The sequence below is a fragment of the Carettochelys insculpta genome, chromosome 5, assembly GCF_033958435.1.
Source record: "Carettochelys insculpta isolate YL-2023 chromosome 5, ASM3395843v1, whole genome shotgun sequence".
NCBI lineage: Eukaryota > Metazoa > Chordata > Testudines > Carettochelyidae > Carettochelys > Carettochelys insculpta.
In genome coordinates, this window is record NC_134141.1 from 124,433,172 (window position 1) to 124,451,616 (window position 18,445).

An 18,445-nucleotide genomic window follows, 5' to 3' on the forward strand; every position below is an offset into this window, starting at 1 on the left:
CACATTTTCAAACATTTAAAAGTCAAATTGTCTGGAGAATAGATTCATATAAAATTTATTTTCAGAAACTGATATTTAGCCTACTGCTATCAGAGTTGATTGCTCTTATGTGTAAGCTTTATTCACGTTTCCCCAGGTTTGAAAATACAAGAACTGACATTTCAGATCCCATACTCAACGGTGTCGTTAACAAGGAACTGAAATGGGAACAGTTCCACTTTCGCACAAGTACTCAGTTGGGGTGGTAGGGTGATAACCACACTAAATGTTTTTGACTTTTTTTCTGAACTGCTAACTATGGCCTGTACTTTAATATAGATGCAGAGGGGAAAATTATGTTTGCAGAAAAGAAATACGGATTTGGTACATTTCTGGCACCACATAACTTGAGAATTGACGAATTTCCAAATTGTGCCAGAAAGCTATTTGTAAGTGGCTAATGGATAAGTGTAACTAGACTGCTGATTTATCTTTCTCACCTTAATTTACTCTGTTTATGTCAAAGATATTTGTCATGCCTTAGACTGCCAAACAAATCAGTGCCTAACTTGTTCAGTCAATTCTTTAAGAATTATCATTTCAGTCTTCACTGAGTTATTTAAGCCACGGAAATACAACACTAATGAGACAGCAATGATGGAAGATGTCAGGAACCTATTAACTACAGCCTTTTAGGACGCAACTGCAAATAAAGGCTCAAAGTAAGGTAAAAAACATACATCACTAAGTGATAGTCCATATCAATATCTAATATTTTTATGATAAATTGCACCCCAAAGATCTTAAAGTGCTTCAGCAAGCATATAATGTAAGCTCTTTGGAGTTGTTGACTGTCTTCGTAAAGTATCTAGTACAACAGAGTCCTGGGCCTTCACTAGGCCTTCGAGGCATGACGGTAACAATATACAGGCGCTAATTTATCCTACTATTTAAATCCAGTCAACTCTAGGATATAGCGTAGGAATTATTTAACAGTGCACTCCAAAATTATACAACTACTGTAGAAAAACAGAAGAAAAAACACTGAAATTACAAGGAAGAGTTTAGGTGCAGTGTACTGCAAATTTGGCAGGCTGACGGAAGTTTAAGATTCTATTGCTTGTGTAAAGTTATGTGACAAATGTAGTGATCCCAAAGGTCTGTATCTCTGCCACTGCAACATTTCCAGCCACAAACTATTGGATTAATTCAGTGATTCAGAAAAAAAATGTAATTTATTGATGCCGCCAACATCACAGGTTGGCAGGCAGCAAAAGTTCTCCCCATAAAGAAGAAAAAAAATGGGTTTTACTAGGTCCCCCCAAAACGTACCCTCTTTAGGAATTGGAGGGGTAGCCATGTTAGTCTGGATCTGTAACAGCAACCAAGGGTCCTGTGGCACCTTATAGACTAACAGAAAAGTTTTGACCGTGAGCTTTCGTGAGCACAGACTCACTTCTTCAGATGCTGGTCTTGGAAATCTGCAGGGCCAGGTATAAATAAGCCAGAGCAAGGGTGGGGATAACAAGGTTAGCTCAGTCAGCAAGGGTGAGGCTTACTACCAGCAGCTGATCTGAAGGTGTGAACACCAAGGGAGGGGAAGCTGCTTTTGTATTTAGCCAGCCATTCACAGTCTTTGTTTCCTCTTTAGGAAGTTATCAATGCTTTTGGAAGTATTTATATAATATTAATTTGGATAAAAACATTACTAGAAATATTAGACCATTTCAGTCTATCATAGAAAACTATTTAGAGCAAAATTAAAAGGGAACTTATGAGAATATCAAGACTCTTGTCATACCTATTAGGCAGCATGACAGCTATCTTCTCTAGACAGATTTAAAATCATGGGTTCACTCCAAGGTCATGCCTATGCTTACTGGGAAATCAGCACTGTGCCAGTTGATTTCCCAGGGGTCAATTTAGTGGGTCTAGTGAAGACCTGTTAACCCAACCACCGCACATGTAGACAACACATCTCAAGAGTTAGTCCATATGTTAGTCCATTTCTGGAGAGTTAAGCTCTTTACAAACATCAGAGATGGATACTCTGAGTCTAATCAAAACACGAACTGCAACAAATTCCTGCAAAATGAAGTATCCAAATGAGACGCTTCTAGACTACAGTATTGCCTAGTAAATGAATGCACATTACCCTTTGTAGCAGCGTTACTTAAGATAGTTAGAGAAATACCCCTGAGGGCGCAGAACCTGTCTGCACCCTGGTAAAATATGATCTCACCTGCCCTAGGAAATCTAAATTAGATCTCAGAACCTAGCAAGGCAACTGACGCCCACACGGAAATTCTCTGGGTTGACCCTTAGAGCTTTCAGCAACAGAAATAAATTCATTTACGTAGTTTTATTTTGTTTCTATAAAGACATAAGGCCATATGAACATATAATATAGGTAACGCTGCTTTAGTATTAAAGCTCCGAGGAGAGCTGAGGGTTGGTTGCTCCACCCAGCTGAAAATCATACCTATAGAGGCTCAAGGGCACAATGAGTTCACATGCAGGCAATGAGCACTGCAAGCTCAGTGTTTCAATCTCTGGCACAGGCACACCTGAAATAGAATATGTGTAGGCAAACACTTACAGACTGGTTATTTCACTAGCACACTGGCAATAACAAGAGACCCTCACTGAAAGGGACTATAGCGTCCACCTAGCCTGACCTGCTATTGAGCACAGACCTTGTAATTTCCCCCAAAAAATTTCTAGAACAGATCTTTTAGAAAAACATCCAAACTTGATTTCACAATGGTCAGTGATGCAGAATTCAACCTGACCCATGGTATATTGTTACAATGGTAATTACTCTCGTCATTGTAAAACTTACAATGATTTTTCTTCTAGCTTCATCATGCATTCTGCTTGTCATTGTGTAAATACATAGTAAAAGTCCACCTCTGCCCATCAGAAAACTCAGAGAGGAGAGAGGTAGGATGGGAGAAAGGATATTTTACTCCTGTTTTACAGATGGAGTAATTAACTGCAGAATCACTAAGAGACTTGCCAGGGTCACACGAAAGACTATGGCAGATCCAAACTGAGCCAAGTACCTTAAATGAACTAGTCCAGGTGAGTTTGAAGAGCTGTGTTTTCCTATCATACCTTCTTCTGATCAATCTTTGCATGTTAGTTTGTTTGGTCCTCCTGGATTTGGGTCACCCCCTGGCCCTTCCGTGGCTCTGTTCCAGCAGTGGACTGCAAACTGCTCCATACCCTATGCTGATTCAGAGGATGTCACATTCACCTTTATCTGTTTCCTTTCAGCCTTCAGTTCTATTCCCTTTGAGAAAACTAGTCAGTAATTTCCCCAGCTATAGCAGTCAAAGCTCAATTCACTTTAAATAAAGCAGCATTTATTGGCAATGTGTGGAGCAGAGAGAAAAAAGTAATAAAAAAGGATTGTTAGATAATATACATCTCATCCACAGATACTACAAAAAGCACCTTCAGGCTAGCCCTAAATTTAAGTTAAAGACAAATCCAAATTACCTAAATGCCACCAAACTCATCACTACTCCTCACTAATGCTGACTTATGTTTAACCTTGTCTCTTTCGGGCTACTTCCCTTCCAAAATTATCTGATATCTTTGGATCCACTTCAGATTACAGTAGTTCTTTATTGTTCCAGTCCATATTTATCTTTCACATGGGCTCATCCATTTTTCCAGTACAGCTAGGTAAACAGCAAAATAAGTTCTATAGTTCAGGTTTGCCTCACAGCATTCAAAATCTTTTGCATATTTCTTCTTTAATCAAGCTAAACAACTCTTTTAAAGATGACCTGTAAAAAAGGAGGGAAAAAGCAAAAACTAGAGCTTGATTTGTGCAGAATATGCCACCTTCCTCCCCTTTTCCTGCCTTTTCAGGGAAAAAACCCCAAACTTTGAAAGGTAACAGCTTTTGATAAGGCAGACGACAAATATATGGATGAGGGTTTTAGCCACAGAGATGCAAAGAAAGCAAGATTTGTGATCTCTTCTCAGAATGGAGTGCTTCAGTTTTTATTTTGAAACTACATCGAATATTGATGGACAACAACTGGGGTTCTCCTGGAGATAGCTAGAAGTTATGTCCCAAGACAGAGTCAAGTGGAGGGGATTTGTAGACGACCTACACTCCGTGCAGAGTACAAGTGTTTAAGTAAGTAATATTTCAGGTGAGCCAATTTTTATATTTTTATAAAAATTTAGTCTCCAAAAAAGGAATACTAATCTTGTTAGATGATGCTCTTACCAAAGTCAGAGACCATATCTTCATGTGCTTGTACAGCACTTTGTTAAATAGCAACCCATTCTTGACGGGAATCTCTGAGTGCTAAGCAATAGATAAATATGTAACACACAAGAATAAAGAGAAGTAGACATGACTTAAGAATTTTTAGGAATCTGAAATTCACTGTCAGGTTTTCCTAGTTGCTGCTTAGTTAGGAGAGAACCCAAACTGAAAACAGAAAATCTGAGGAACAGGAATCTTCTTGAGCCCAAGGAATCAACAGATGCACTGATAATCTTATACAAATAAGAAATAAAAGTGGCCAGCTGTACTTGAATTGAAAAAGGTTAATATGGAACAGGCAGAGCCATGACTAAAGATGTTCTCCTCTCCTCAGTAGAAGATCAAGAATTCCATTCCAGGAAAAATTCAGCTTTCGGTCCGGCTCTTGAGAGTCAAGTCCTTCTCCAAGCTGCAGAATATTTCTACAATTTCTTCCACTGCTTGAGATGGCAGTGAAGGAGGGCCTATGTAACTAGGTCAGACATCATTACTTACCTAGAACAACTGCAATTTTCTTTGCATCTCTGCTTGCTGCTTCTTGAAATGGCAAAAAACGAACAGCGAAGAGCAGCAAGGAAGATGTTCAAAATTGTTTTGATAGAAATTTAACTCTCTTTTAATATGGATGGTATTTTCTATTAATATCAGGGCAGACACCTATTCAAGTAGAGTTCTTCACGTCCTTCACACAAAAGCTCTCTCTTTGCATCTGTCTGACTCTTCTTTAGGTGGGTAGGTAGGTAAGTGTAGCAGTCAGTAGGTTTTATATTCAAATTTGACACATTAACACTTGGTATGAACAAAGCCAGCAATTACCTCATGCATTACAAGGACTGCTTCCCATTCTTTGATGCTCATAATTATCTCAGGCAAGACACTTAACATCCCCCACCCCTCGCCCCCATTCTTCAGTCCTACGTACTTGATTTGGCAGTTTTTATCGCAATTGTTTTTGGACCTCTTCTGTACTATGTAGATGCCAGTCTGTACTGGACATGTTATTGATCTGAAGAAGTGGGTCTGTCCCATGAATGCTCAACACCTAATAAATCATTTTGTAAGTCTTTAAAGTGATACTTTACTGCTGTTTTATTTTGTTAGCGGCATCATGAAGTATTAACCTAGAGTAAATGCTAAGAAGACCAGTTTGAATAATTCAATTCATGTCACCTTAAGTATATTTTCAAATGGAATTAACTCTCTCTCTCTCACACACACAGAGCTACATGTTCCAGTTACTGATGCCACAAATGTTCTGTTTTAAATCATTTCATCACCAACAATTTCAATTTACCACTGCCAGGATATTTCTTTATATTCTGAAGGTTGGTTTCTATTTAAAGGACCCTACTACTAAGCCGAGCTTATGAATAGCAACAATTCCAAGGTCAGGAAAGGATAATAAGATGCAGGCTAACAAAATGTAGGCCAAAGTTGTGGCACTAGCTCCATGTGCATAAGATTCAGGGCTGAATTTCAAACTCCTGCATCTATAGCCCCTACAATTGTTTGGTTGCTACACAACTATCCATTTCTTTTCTCAACAGCATGTGAAAGTTTGGCAAAACTGCTTTATGCCTCATCTTTTGCTTCGCCCATTCCTCACGCTAAAATCAGCCTTTGGATACTGAAAGATGGACAGTGTTATCAGTATTAATCCCATAAAATAAAGAGTAGAAAGGTGAACAGCAAATGGCGCCATAACAATGCATGTGGCATGAGAACACGAATCCAATTAAAACAGATTCAAAAAGGGAGTAATATAGAGACAAGAGAGTTTGAAATAAACCACATGAAAAGGCATTTCTTTAGAGTTCAACTAAGTATCCTCCCATGTGATTCTGCATGAGAGAGAAGAGAAAGGCCAGTTGTATATACCTGTTCTTTGAAGGTCACCTCTGCATATTTACACTTGTGGGCTTTCTGCCTTGGCAGCTGAAACCAGAGGTGTCAATCCCACAAGTGAAAACAGATAGCAGTTACTCAAAGCATATAACAAACCAAGAGGGTTATGGTTGGGTAGCAGACTAGTAGTTGAAGTTCTTGAAGTCTATTTGATGTATCCAGCTTTCCTGAGCTCATTCGAAACAAAACAGAAAAGTTGCCCATTCTCAAATATTTAAATAGAGCTCAGGAAAGATTAAAATGATCTGGACATACAGAAGAAATGGTCTGCAGTAAAGAGGAGGATAGTCAATAAGGACAAATCCAAAGTACTCCATTCATGAAGGAACAATCAGTTGCGTACATACAAAATGGGAAGTGACTGCCTCCGAATGAATTTGAATGACAAAACTAAATATAACTCAACAGTGTAACATTTTTTAAAAAAAAAAAAAAAAAAAAAAAAGGGAAACATTCTGGAGTGTTTCAGCAGAAGTGCTGTAAGTAAGACAAGAAGTACTTCTTCCCCTCTACCCCATGCTGATTAGGTCTCAAGTGTAGTATTGTCCTTAGTTTTGGGTGCCACATTTCAGGAAAGACATGGACAAATTGGAGAAAGTGAAGGGAAGAGCAAAACATGGATTAAAAGTCTAGAAAGCAGGGTAAATGAGAAAAAAAATGGAAAAAAATGGGTGTGTTTGGCCTGGAGAAAACTGAGAAAGGTCAGTTTTCAAGTACAGTAGACCCTCGATTTACGCGAGGGTTGACTTCCTACATCCTTGCATAACCCGAATTTCACATAAATCAGGGGTGGCTTTTTTCCCCTAGGGAGGCTATGGAATCTCCATCATTGGCATGTTTTTTTAAGAAAAGATTACACAATCACATGTCAGGAATGGTCTAGATAATACTTAGTTCTGTTTGAAATGCAGGGGACTGGACTGTAAGACCTCTTAAGGTTCCCTTCCAGTCCTACGAAGTCTATGATTCTAAAAGGCTTTTTTTACCCTGATCCCTAAACAACTTAAGAACAAAGAACAGGAGAGGGCCTCCTGGATCAAGTCCAGTCCACAAGTAACTCCATTATATAATCCTGTTCATAAATTTATAAAGCTCCATCTTACAACTGGTTTGGCTGTTTGCCCCCACTACTCTAACTCTAAGGCTTTCCCAAAACAAATATCACTGAGAAGGATGACTCTGTTGCTCAAAGTTTAAGAGCAGTAAGAAGTCATTTTAAATCTGACCAAATGAAAACTCTCTTGTATGTCATTCCCTTCTTCATCCATATGAAAACTTGCTCTGATTATCAATTCCAACTCCACTCTGTAGGAATGAGCTGGGGACTTACTGCATTCTCTACAGAAAACTTTGCCCTGCTGCCCTGATCCTAAGCCTACATCTACACTTACCACAGAAAATCGGCTGCTCAGGTTCAATCTTCCACAGCGCATTTCACTCATGCTCAAAACAGCATGTTCCAGGGTCAACATCAATCCTGGAACTCCTTGAGAGCTGTGAGGATTAAGGAAGGTCAAAGGGAAGTGTGGACCCATTGACCTTCTGCCACGAAAACAGCCACAAAAGTCAATGGCTGGAAAGTCAATTTTAGGTACACAACCACCATACCTAAAATTGCGTATCAGCTGTCAACTTTCCACCTGAATATAGATGTAGCCTTAGAATATGCAGCCCTAGTCAGAAAAAGCACATTAACTTTCTTTGCCAAGGGTCTGTGATCCTGGCCATATCCTGTTATTGGTGGTCTGGCACTATAACTTGCCCCGTGGTGAGAATTAGGGTGGGTCAATCACAATGCTAAACTGTCTGCCAGGTTCTGTACAAGTGTAAGAAAAGTTCTTTTGACCAGCTGGATGACCTTCAACTAGTTAATTATGTAGAGATGCCATTCAATGCCTTTTTAGGCCATATAGTTTGTGTTAAAGTTTGGGAGCTATGTCTACACCGCAATCAGCTCACGCTCCTATCTGGGTTTTAGCTTTAACTCCCTTAACTGACAACAATAAAAACCTCTAGCCCTGGTTTGGAAGTGCTCTAAATACAGGTTAGTTTACCTGGATGGTGGTGCAGGTTAGGAAAAATGGTTCTGGTTAAACTTGGCCTGAAACCCACATTCTTCATACTAAGGACACAATCTAAATCACTTGATTCCACCAGTCTCTTTCTTTCTTCTTTAAGCTCTTGGACCCTCAGGTGCATCTGCCATTTATTTCACTCTAGTGCTGATCTGTCTAGGTTTGAGAATGTCACACTGACAAGTTTGGTTTCTCTAGGTCATTCTCTTTTTCTCTTTCCAGATGATGTTCTTATTGTCACTTGCTCTGGAAGATGTATTGACATCATCCATAAACCAAGTCTCAACACAAAGACCATTATACATGCCCCCATTTATGGGAGAGTACAGAAATAATGACACAGTAATTTAGGAACCACTTTCCAATGCCAGGCTAGCCTGGGTGCTCAGATCTAGGTGCCAGCCACCATTAGGTGGTTAGAAGGGAGGGAGGCATAGCTCAGGGGTTTGAGCATTGGCCTTGTAAACCCAGGCTTGTGAGTTCAATTCTTGAGGAGGCCCTTAAGGGGTCTGGCCCCAATAGATTAAATATATATAAAATAAAAATCCATCAGGGATGATGCTTGGCCCTCCTGAGAGGGCAGGGAACTGAACTCAATGACCTCTCCAGGTCTGAGATATTTCAATCCAATACTAGCAAGTCTTAACTGCATAGAGTAGACAGCTGAAGAGAGAAGGATGGCTAGACTACAAACAGTAAGACCAGTGATCTGCAAACAGACATTACTGTTGGAAGATATCTCCTGATAAAACTTCCATCAACAAATTTTAGCCACAAACAAAAGCAGATCACTTGTCAACAGAGAGAAGCCAGACTGCCTGGCCACTCTCTCAACAGAACAGCCAACCATAAGCACAGCAGATGGGACTCCCCATTAACCCAGAATAGAACCCCCTGGAAGGCCCACTGGAGCATCCACATGGCTTGTTTTTGTCTACAGATTCTGTTGAGAAAGGCATTCTGCCTCACGGGGGAGAGGCTGAAGGCTGTTGACAAAACTGCTGAGTTCTGTCAATAGTGTTGTCAACAGAACACATTTTTAGTGTGGACTTTCTAGAGTAGATGTTGTTTAACAGTTCACAGAAGAGAAGATCTATAACTTGAGGTTCACAGGTAGTGATCTGTGAATACACGTAAGTTTCATCACAAAGTGTCAGCAGAGCTAAAATTAGAAAGCAATGTAAGGTCTCGTCTTAAATAGTTTAAGAAGTTGCTGCCATTAAATTGGGATGAAAAACAGACAAATTGGACAGGCAAGGCGGATAGTCTCAAGACACCATATTTCAGACACTGGAGCTGAAGTCAATCCCAGTTGTGAGTCCATGACACTCTTTGGTGCAAACTATTTGTCAAATGGCAGTGAGCCCTAGGTACTGTGCTGATGCACCAGTCCTTGAGGTGATGCTTTCTTACTTGTGTCTGTCTTTACATTTTGGCATTGAAGCCATGCTGTTACCCAGAGTCCAGAGACAAAGACATTTGTCTGTATCTCAGCTGGTTCAAAGCAAAATATCTCAAGTATAACTTGCCTGCTCATGAGTACAGGACTCACCCCAAACACAGCTGGCAATGTCAAACTGGTCTATGCTGAACTACTGAAAGAACTTCAACTTGGCTTTTTCAAATTCCCCAGTGGAGTGCAGGTGTGAGACTATACACATACACATCTTGTAGAACTGCAAGGGACCTCGAGAGGTCATCAAGCCCAGCCCCCTGTGCTCATGCCAGGACCTATCACACCATCCCTGACATTTTTTTTTTAATCTAACCTGCCCCAGACCTTTGAAAGACCCCCCCAGCCTCGAGGAATGAACTCACAACCTTGGGTTTACAAGGTGAATGCTCTAACCAATATCATGGCCAGAACACCTCAGGCAAGATTTGCAGATCCGAGGAACTCCACACCCAAAGACACACAACATTTTAAAGGCAGCAGAACACAAAAATTTCTATCGATATTAATAAAACCCAAGCCTCACCAGCAAAATCATGTATATAAGGCGAAAGTGAAGCGAGAAGTCAGTTCCTCTTTCTAGATACAAGTTCAGTTTACCTTTAATAAAAAGAAAAGCCAAAAGCCACTCACCAGTATAGACTGCCTCAATAGCTGTGCAGTTTTGTTAGAACACAAGCTCCACAAAGCAGACAGTGTGCCACCTTCTAGGTTTCCTACAGTGCTGAGCTCATTGCTGGCACATAACAGTTACAATAATAGAAGCCCCTAGCAAATCCTGACAGGCTCCACACCTAAAAGCTATACCACTATTAGAAGCTACTGGCTCATGAGACACACCAAAACTGAACATCTGCAGAGGCAAATTTCTGAAGAGCAGATAAGAACAACACTGGCCACAGCCAGGATCTTCATTCTGGCAAAAGGATCAACAATCAGCAGGGTACATATATCAGATAACTAGCTATCAGCAAATCACTAATTGTAAGGTCTACAGATCCTTTCTGGTTGCAGTATACTGGAACCTTAGACCGCTTAACCACTTAGATAGAACATGTAGTATATCAACCCATATTTTCTCTATCAACTTTTTATTCAATTGGTAGCTGTTTTATGAAGGTTCAAAATCAGGTGGACCCCTAATAGAGTGGAAAAGCTCTTAAGAGCAAGCTTACCTCCTTCTGTCTCCTTTCCACTCACTGAAAAGGACACTGGAAATGTAAAAGGCTACTTCTAAAATAATAGCAAATTTTCTATGAAGCACACATTGTCCAACAGAGCTCACGGAAGACAACAATACCGCCTACTTTTTCCTTTAGATTGCAAAGAAAGAGCTTCCTCACAGCTCCCAAAGCATTGCAATAGGATCAATGAATTTGATCTGACTTACTGATCCAATGGTAGTTTTAAGTAATAATGCCTTTCCTCTAGTCCATGTATTAGGGAAAACGGCCATGGAAAGCCAATCATAGAATAGTAAAAGAACATTTATATACTGTAAGACAACACATTATAGTTAGAGCTCTGACAGTAAATGAAAGTGTGTTTCAATGGGATCAGCAATACAGTCATTGCAGAAATGGTATGGGGAAAGAGCTTACCTGCTGTTCCTTCAGCTTGGCAGCGCCAAGCTCTGAGAGAGAGACCGTTAGCTTTTCTTGCTGTTCAGATAGATACTTCTGATATAGGCTCAGAAGTTCCTGGCATTCTCTGTACTGCTGCTGCAGAGGTGAGATAGCAAGTTAAGGGGAAAATATTCCAAACTGAAAAGCTCAAATCAAATACCAATTTATTCTGTGTAAATCTGTTTTGGTCCTGTGGTAACCAAAGCCATAAAATGCAGAGGTTGGAAAAAGACACAGCATGTGTGCACCGTGTGTGTGGGGAGAGGTGGGGAGCATTGAAATGCTGGGTTATTATAGATGTGGACAAAGGGAAATGCAAAGGCCAAGAACAAGTGCAATCCTGTCCGCCACCAAAAGACGCAGAGGAAGCAGCTTCAGCAAATTCACAAGCACTTACAAGGGATGAGCACAGGAGATAGGTTATGGCATTTCGTTTATGGATGTTAGAACAATTAACCAGTTAGCTGCTTTAACACAGATCCCACCACCCACCTCACTGGCCAGCCCCTGAGTCCTGCTACTGGCCCCACTGCAGCTGTGTGGTCTTGCCATCTGGCCTGACAAGTTTGGGGCTGCTCTGGCCTGGTTCAGTTGGTCACTGCCGGAGTTAACTGGTGAGGGCCGGTTAACCAATAAGCATACCGCTAAGCCTCATGTTTACTGGTTAACATTCCTAATTTCATTTAGTAGAGTTACCATCTTCTTTGCATGTGTGGTCCTATTTGTATTTTATAGAGGACGGCACTCAATGCTTTATTCATCAATAGCCAACTGGCAAACAGCCCACTATGGTAAAAGGTACAGCTATGGATTTGGTATCCACATACCCAATTTAAACTATTGATGGATCATAAACATAGCCAAAGTTACAGGACTATAGGCCTTTTGGAGATGAGCAATGATTCTTGGACTGAGCTGGCAAAGCAGCAAACTGTGGTATTTGCAAATATATTAGCAATAGTGTCCTGCCTCGCTTACAGCAATGAAATTCCAAAAGAAGATAAATCTACTCCTTCCCTGTCACTGTGCAATTCCCTCCCTTGCTCACTTAGCATGATAAACCATTTATTCACCCTCCCCCACCACGATCCACCCCTCCCTGATCTCAATTATGCATGCTGATCCGATAAGGGCTCAAAGTCCAAAGAGATTACTCTGAATAAATACTTTAACATAAAGTCATCACAATTAAGGTAGGGAACAAAAACTTCCTCAAATATATAAAATGGTGTTGGAGTTACAGATTTCCTTAACATTTTTATGATCTAATCATCGCTTCTGGGCAAATTCATGTAGCAATCATTTTTGCCAATCATGGCTGCATAAATAACCCACCGCTTTGTTATTCCACATTATGATCCTTTTAAAAGAAAAAGAGCCAAAAATGGGATGAGCAAAGCTTTCCAGGGAGGGAGCAGAAACAGAGGTTATTAAGATCTAATGTTAAAGTAATAAGGAGAGCATCTAAAACACCTTTGCTCAGCATCTTGAAAATAAAGGAGGGTACAAACAATGGTTTAAATAAGCTAATTGCTTTTTAAGTCAATCTGAAGCTCGAGCAGTTTTACATTTCTGTGCATGTTGTCAGAAAGCACCAAAAGGCTGGCGTGATTTGTGGTGGTCTCGGGAGTCTCTGCCAGCTATGATGTATATAAAAGGAATTTTTTATTCTGGCTGTAACTATAGGCAGTAATGTTTATAGTACGTGAACATATTAGCCTGGATGCAGGGCATGAATTTTACTGTAGAAGCAGCCAGTACATTTATACTGCCTAAGAGTTAAATGTCAGTATCTGAAGTCAAATTATAGGCAAATTCATTTAAACCCATGTTATGTGGCAGAATATAAAAACAGACAGCTCTTATCTTTATCATTTTTTATGTCCCTCTTAATTCACTCTGCTTTCAACAGCCCCTTCCTCATACAACAGGACTTTACCCCAGTACTACTGTTCCCTATTGAGGCAGGTGACTGGAACATATACCATGATGGCTCTGGGGTACACGTAGGGAAGGCGTATCTACCCTTGTTCTTGCCAGCGCAATACACATAGTTCTGTATGTCAAACATGAAAATGACAGTATGTAAGTCACACCTAGTGGAACTAATACATCATAAATGCATTAGACTATGGGGTCCCAAACTGCATTCCATGGACCACTGGCAACTTTGATGCACTTAATTAAAGGAGAGCGAAAAACATGACTTGCTTCCCTAACATTACTTCTCCATATCAACAATGGCTGGCATTGTTGAAAGGATACTGAGTGTTCACTAATGAGAAGGGTGATTATTTGCATATGCATGAATGAGAGGAAAGAAATCTATGAGACTTCAGCTTTTTTAAATATCATTCACATTGTAAGAGTGGTTAGGAACCCCTGCATTACAAGATAAAACTTTGTTCATTCACACAATACCAGGGACATTCACTGTGAATTAACCAATAAGCAATGAAACAAAAAAGTATATTAAAGTGTTCTCTGTTCATCCACTAAGACAAATGTAGCTGAGTTTTAGCTGTACTACTTCTTATTAAGCTACTTCATTTGCTGCAATATTAAGTAAGACCATCTTACTTTGTAGGAATTAACAAGATTCTACATGATACACAAATGTGAATCAAACCTGCACTATTTAATTGGGAAGAGCACACACACAATGTAGATGAAGAAGCTGTGAGTACCTACATAGACACGAAGGCTGATAAAGTACTTTCACAGTCTACTTTGAAAAAAGTCACCAATTTCATGGAGGGGTGCAAGAAAATCTACAGAAGTACAAATCCTAGAATGGAAACACAGCTAAATGCTCATAAAAGATCACATCCTTTTTAACAGTTCAAGAGTCCAAATACTGGATTAACAAGATATTAAATATCTGATTACAGCTACTTAGAATTTCACTGAACTATATTCTCATTTGTTGCACAAAAAAATTAACACTTGAATTATTGTTATCTGTTATGTATAGAAAAGTTTGTCAATGCAGTATTAAGACTGTACAGCAATAAGTCCTGACATTGAAAGGTTCATGTTTTATCAGGACACCCTGTGTATTTTATAGGATTCATCTGGTGAAACAAAAAGTCACAGATAAGAGTTCATTTGTGGTTCTTGGAAGCAAAGACCTTGCTCAACAAGACTGTCTAGAAGGGGGACTGCATTATGCTTCTGGGGACCAAAAACAGACATGCTTCCAGGAGCACAAGATGTGGTGAGTGAAATGGCAATATGGTGACCTTTGCCATATGCGTCTCCCTCAACCCCAACCCTGCCAAGTTTTTTTATTGCAAACGGGCGTACAAGATTGGGGGCAGGCCTACTGTTACCACCCACTGCTCCAAACTGTCCCCCGCAGCTGGGCCTCTGGGATTGTTGCCAGTCAATATGAACCTCCATCCTCCAGGTGTCCCTGATCTGGAAATGCCCATGGCATGGACCCTGGTGGAGGAGGAGACAGTGGCTCTGCATGCTGCCACCCCCCCCTCCACACACACACACATTGGGGACATGGCAGTGCAGCAACGCACATCACCGGAGGCTTTTCCCTGCCACTCTCCTAACAACAGAAGGGTGGTGCAAGCTTGACAGCAACCATGGGAAGTTTCCATTCTAAAAGAACATTTTCAGGAGGCTATTTTTAAGGGAAGATGAAATTTTGATTGATATCAGTTTATAGTCATAAACCAATGACAAGGGGCCAATTTCTCTCTTGGCATATATAATGCCCCCATAACCCTAGTAGCCAAGCATGTAACAATCTTTAATGCATTTATCCTCAGAACACCACTTTAAGGTAGGACAAGACTATTACCCCATTGTACAGATGGAAAACTGAGACACAGAAAGTGTCAGCTCAAGATGACAAAGGATGGATGTGGCAGACTGTGCTTCAGATTAGTGCTCTACCCTTATTTACAAATCTGTCACTTCGATTCCCTGACTGTAGGTTTCCAACCTGTTATAAAAAGTATGAGACACCCAAGCCCATCCCCTCCTCCTCGCAGCCCCAAACCCTGTGGGATTTTCTGCAAATCCAGAGATTATTATGGAAAGAAGAAAAAGGAGTGAATCTGGGAAAGGAAACACACAGGAAATATATCATCAGCTTTTAAAATTTAAATCAAAGTTGATACGTTACAGTACGCACACGACTGCTTAATCCGTTCTAAAGTTAGGATGGGGGCAAGGGGATTTGCGGGCATCAGAGCCTGTGATCTTGGCAGGGTATGGGGGAGGCTTGCCGGCACATATATCTTTTGTGTAGGATAATGCATTTTTTTTTCAATCACTGCCAGTGTATAGATAGCCCCATAAATCTGGACTGAGCCCCGAGGAAAAGGACTGATAGAGGGTCAACCCCCTTCACTCCTAGGGGTGTTCCCACCACATCAGAGAGGCAGAAGATTGGTGCAGTACAGGCATTGTATCACAACCACTAGGCTGCTGTAGCTCTTTTGCACAAAGAAAGATCTTCAGTCTGGCATGCTACATCAGCACTAACCTAGGACCTCCTCTTGCACTGCTCTTGCCTTTGAATGTTCATGCTTCAGAAATGAGTCATGATTGACTCAGAAGCCTGAGAGTATGAAAATTTTGTCATTAAGCTGTTCAAATCCAACACTGGACATTTACACGTGGCCTACCACAGCTAATTCAGCTTATGATCTCGGAACAATACTACAAAAAAAGTTTTATGTAAGGCTTAATTGACATTTAGAAGTTTAACACTCCCTATAATAGCAAAAAAAATCACAATGCCCAAAAAAAGCAAGAGTTCATGAATCATCTGCAAGAATACATATGTTCACCTAAACAAACTAAATTCCAGTAAAAGTGAGATGGATTTGAAGTGAAGTGAAGTCCACATTTTGTTTTTAATTAAGTGATCCAAGCACATTTTTGGACATATTAGCACAAAGCAGGCCATAAAAGATTTCACTTTCTCTTGCTGAAGTAGTACAAAATACGTTGTATATTGAGAGGAGAAAAAAGACACCGTTCCTTAGGCAAAGAAAGGACAGAGAGGCCACCCCATTTCCAACAGGAGGCTCTCCCTTCCTCCTATCCAAGAGCAAACTAAGAACCAGTCGGATATGGCTTTACCTATTCACGAATTAAAAGCCACAGCCAATACTAGCATTTTATTTTTGTAAAATAACCATATTGTAAGACCATTAGAATCTACATGTAAGTATTCTAAGATTCTAAGCAAGGGTAAGGTTGTATCTAAACTGTACCACAGCCGGAATACAGGAGGTGTGAATTCCAGAGTGCACCAAAATGTTGCACTTTAACTGCCCCCTTTGGTTCCTGCTAGCATGAACTAAGAGCTACCTAGTTGACATTAATATATTCTTCCTTCAAACAGGACTATGTTAACTGAAACTAGGTGCACCTTTTAGTTCGCATCATCAGGGTCCACACAAGGCAGTACAAATTCAGACTGTGATGCACTCTGCAATTCAACTTCCCTCCTCCATAGTCTATAATGCAGCACAGTGTAGATAAGCCCTAAGTTTAATTAGATCACATTGTTCTTCAGTGATTTAGTTTGCCATACAAATCGTACCTGAAATATAGGTATTATACACACATATATCCTCCACCACTGCACCCTTACATGCTCGGTTCAGCTCACCTCAAAACAAAGGAAACACTATGAATGCATTGCCACAAAGCAGAGTCTGATCACAATGTATGCTGCTTAGGCCTTCAAAGTCACAGCATAAAGAAGTGGCTTGAACCTATGTGAATTATTGTTATGTGAAAAGGTGAAGCCTGGTAACTTTCATGTAGCTTTATTACCTGAACTCTGAAGATGCTGTGAAGTCTGAAGTTAATAAAATGTTTTATGAACAGCTTCACCTCACTGGTTCTTATATAACTCAGCTTATGCGGACTGTCTGGCACAATCAGGTTAAGAAGCTGCAACAAAAATTTCTACATGCCCTTTTATATATTATATATATGTGTACACACACACACTATATGTGTATCAAAACAAAAAGCAGTCAAGTAGCACTTTAAAGACTAGCAAAATGGCTTATTAGGTGAGCTTTCGTGGGACAGACCCACTTCTTCAGAAGAAGTGGGTCTGTCCCACGAAAGCTCACCTAATAAGCCATTTTGCTAGTCTTTAAAGTGCTACTTGACTGCTTTTTGTTTTGATAGTGTATAGACTAGCACGGCTTCCTCTTTGTTACCATATGTGTATGTGTATGTGTTTGTGTACAGGGTTCTGGAGCAAGCCTGAATGCTTGTGGAAGAGTGCTCAGTTCACATCAAAACTTCCCTGAGTCTTGAGATCATCAGGAAACAAGTATTCGAAGCACCAAGGAGGAGAAAGGAAAGTATAACATAGTGTGATGCCCAGGGTTCATTCACACTTGATTATTTTTATGCTCTTAACCAGTAGCTAATAAATTAAGCTAAGATGCAAGAGGAATACACATAAGGATAAAGGTCATGGTGCCCACAGAAGTTAAGAACCTCACTCCTGTGTGAAGCATCATTATGTTATTGAATGATATACCTTTCATATAAAGCAACTGCTAATACATTCCCGTTCTGTTTGAAGGGAAATTAAATTTACATTCTTTGGGAATATGGTATCATAATTAGTTCATGACTTGATTACACTTTGAAGGGAGCCAAGACTTCATATTGTGCATACAAATTAGTTAAGTTATGGTTACCTACCTTAAGCAGGAGCTACAGTGTTCAGAACAAAGATAGGGACTAGGCTAGGGTAGTCCTTTAGAGCTTTCAGGCAGCATATGTAAGATATTGGATTCAAATCTCTTCTACTCCCATCTGGCATCAATAAGTCCAGAGTAACTTAAACATGCAGTTTCCCTTTCATCTCCACCCATAACACCTGCACAGTAATTGTTAAAATTAATTTAAAAAGCAATGACAAGCACTAAACTTCCTATACTAGTCAAAGTACCAATATGATGTATTTCTACAAAGATGATGAAAATTACAGGAGCTACAGTGACAGATCTACATGAATTAGTATTTTCATTTACCAAGCCATTTTATTTTGCTTATTTCATGGCTTTCCTGAGTACGCATTGAAAATAAATTTGAAAACACTGAAATAATATAC

The 18,445-nt window shown here is 40.1% G+C and overlaps 1 protein-coding gene across 1 annotated transcript in view; it reads right to left on the bottom strand.

Annotated features, from left to right (window-relative positions):
• Window positions 1–11,402, bottom strand: part of LOC142013260 (protein hinderin-like) — a 149,294-nt gene extending 137,892 nt beyond the window's left edge. The window contains exon 1 of the mRNA XM_074994416.1: window positions 11,305–11,402. The gene's annotated coding sequence lies outside the window, so the exon portion shown is untranslated. The remainder of the gene's footprint in view (window positions 1–11,304) is intronic.
• Window positions 11,403–18,445: the final 7,043 nt, after the last annotated feature.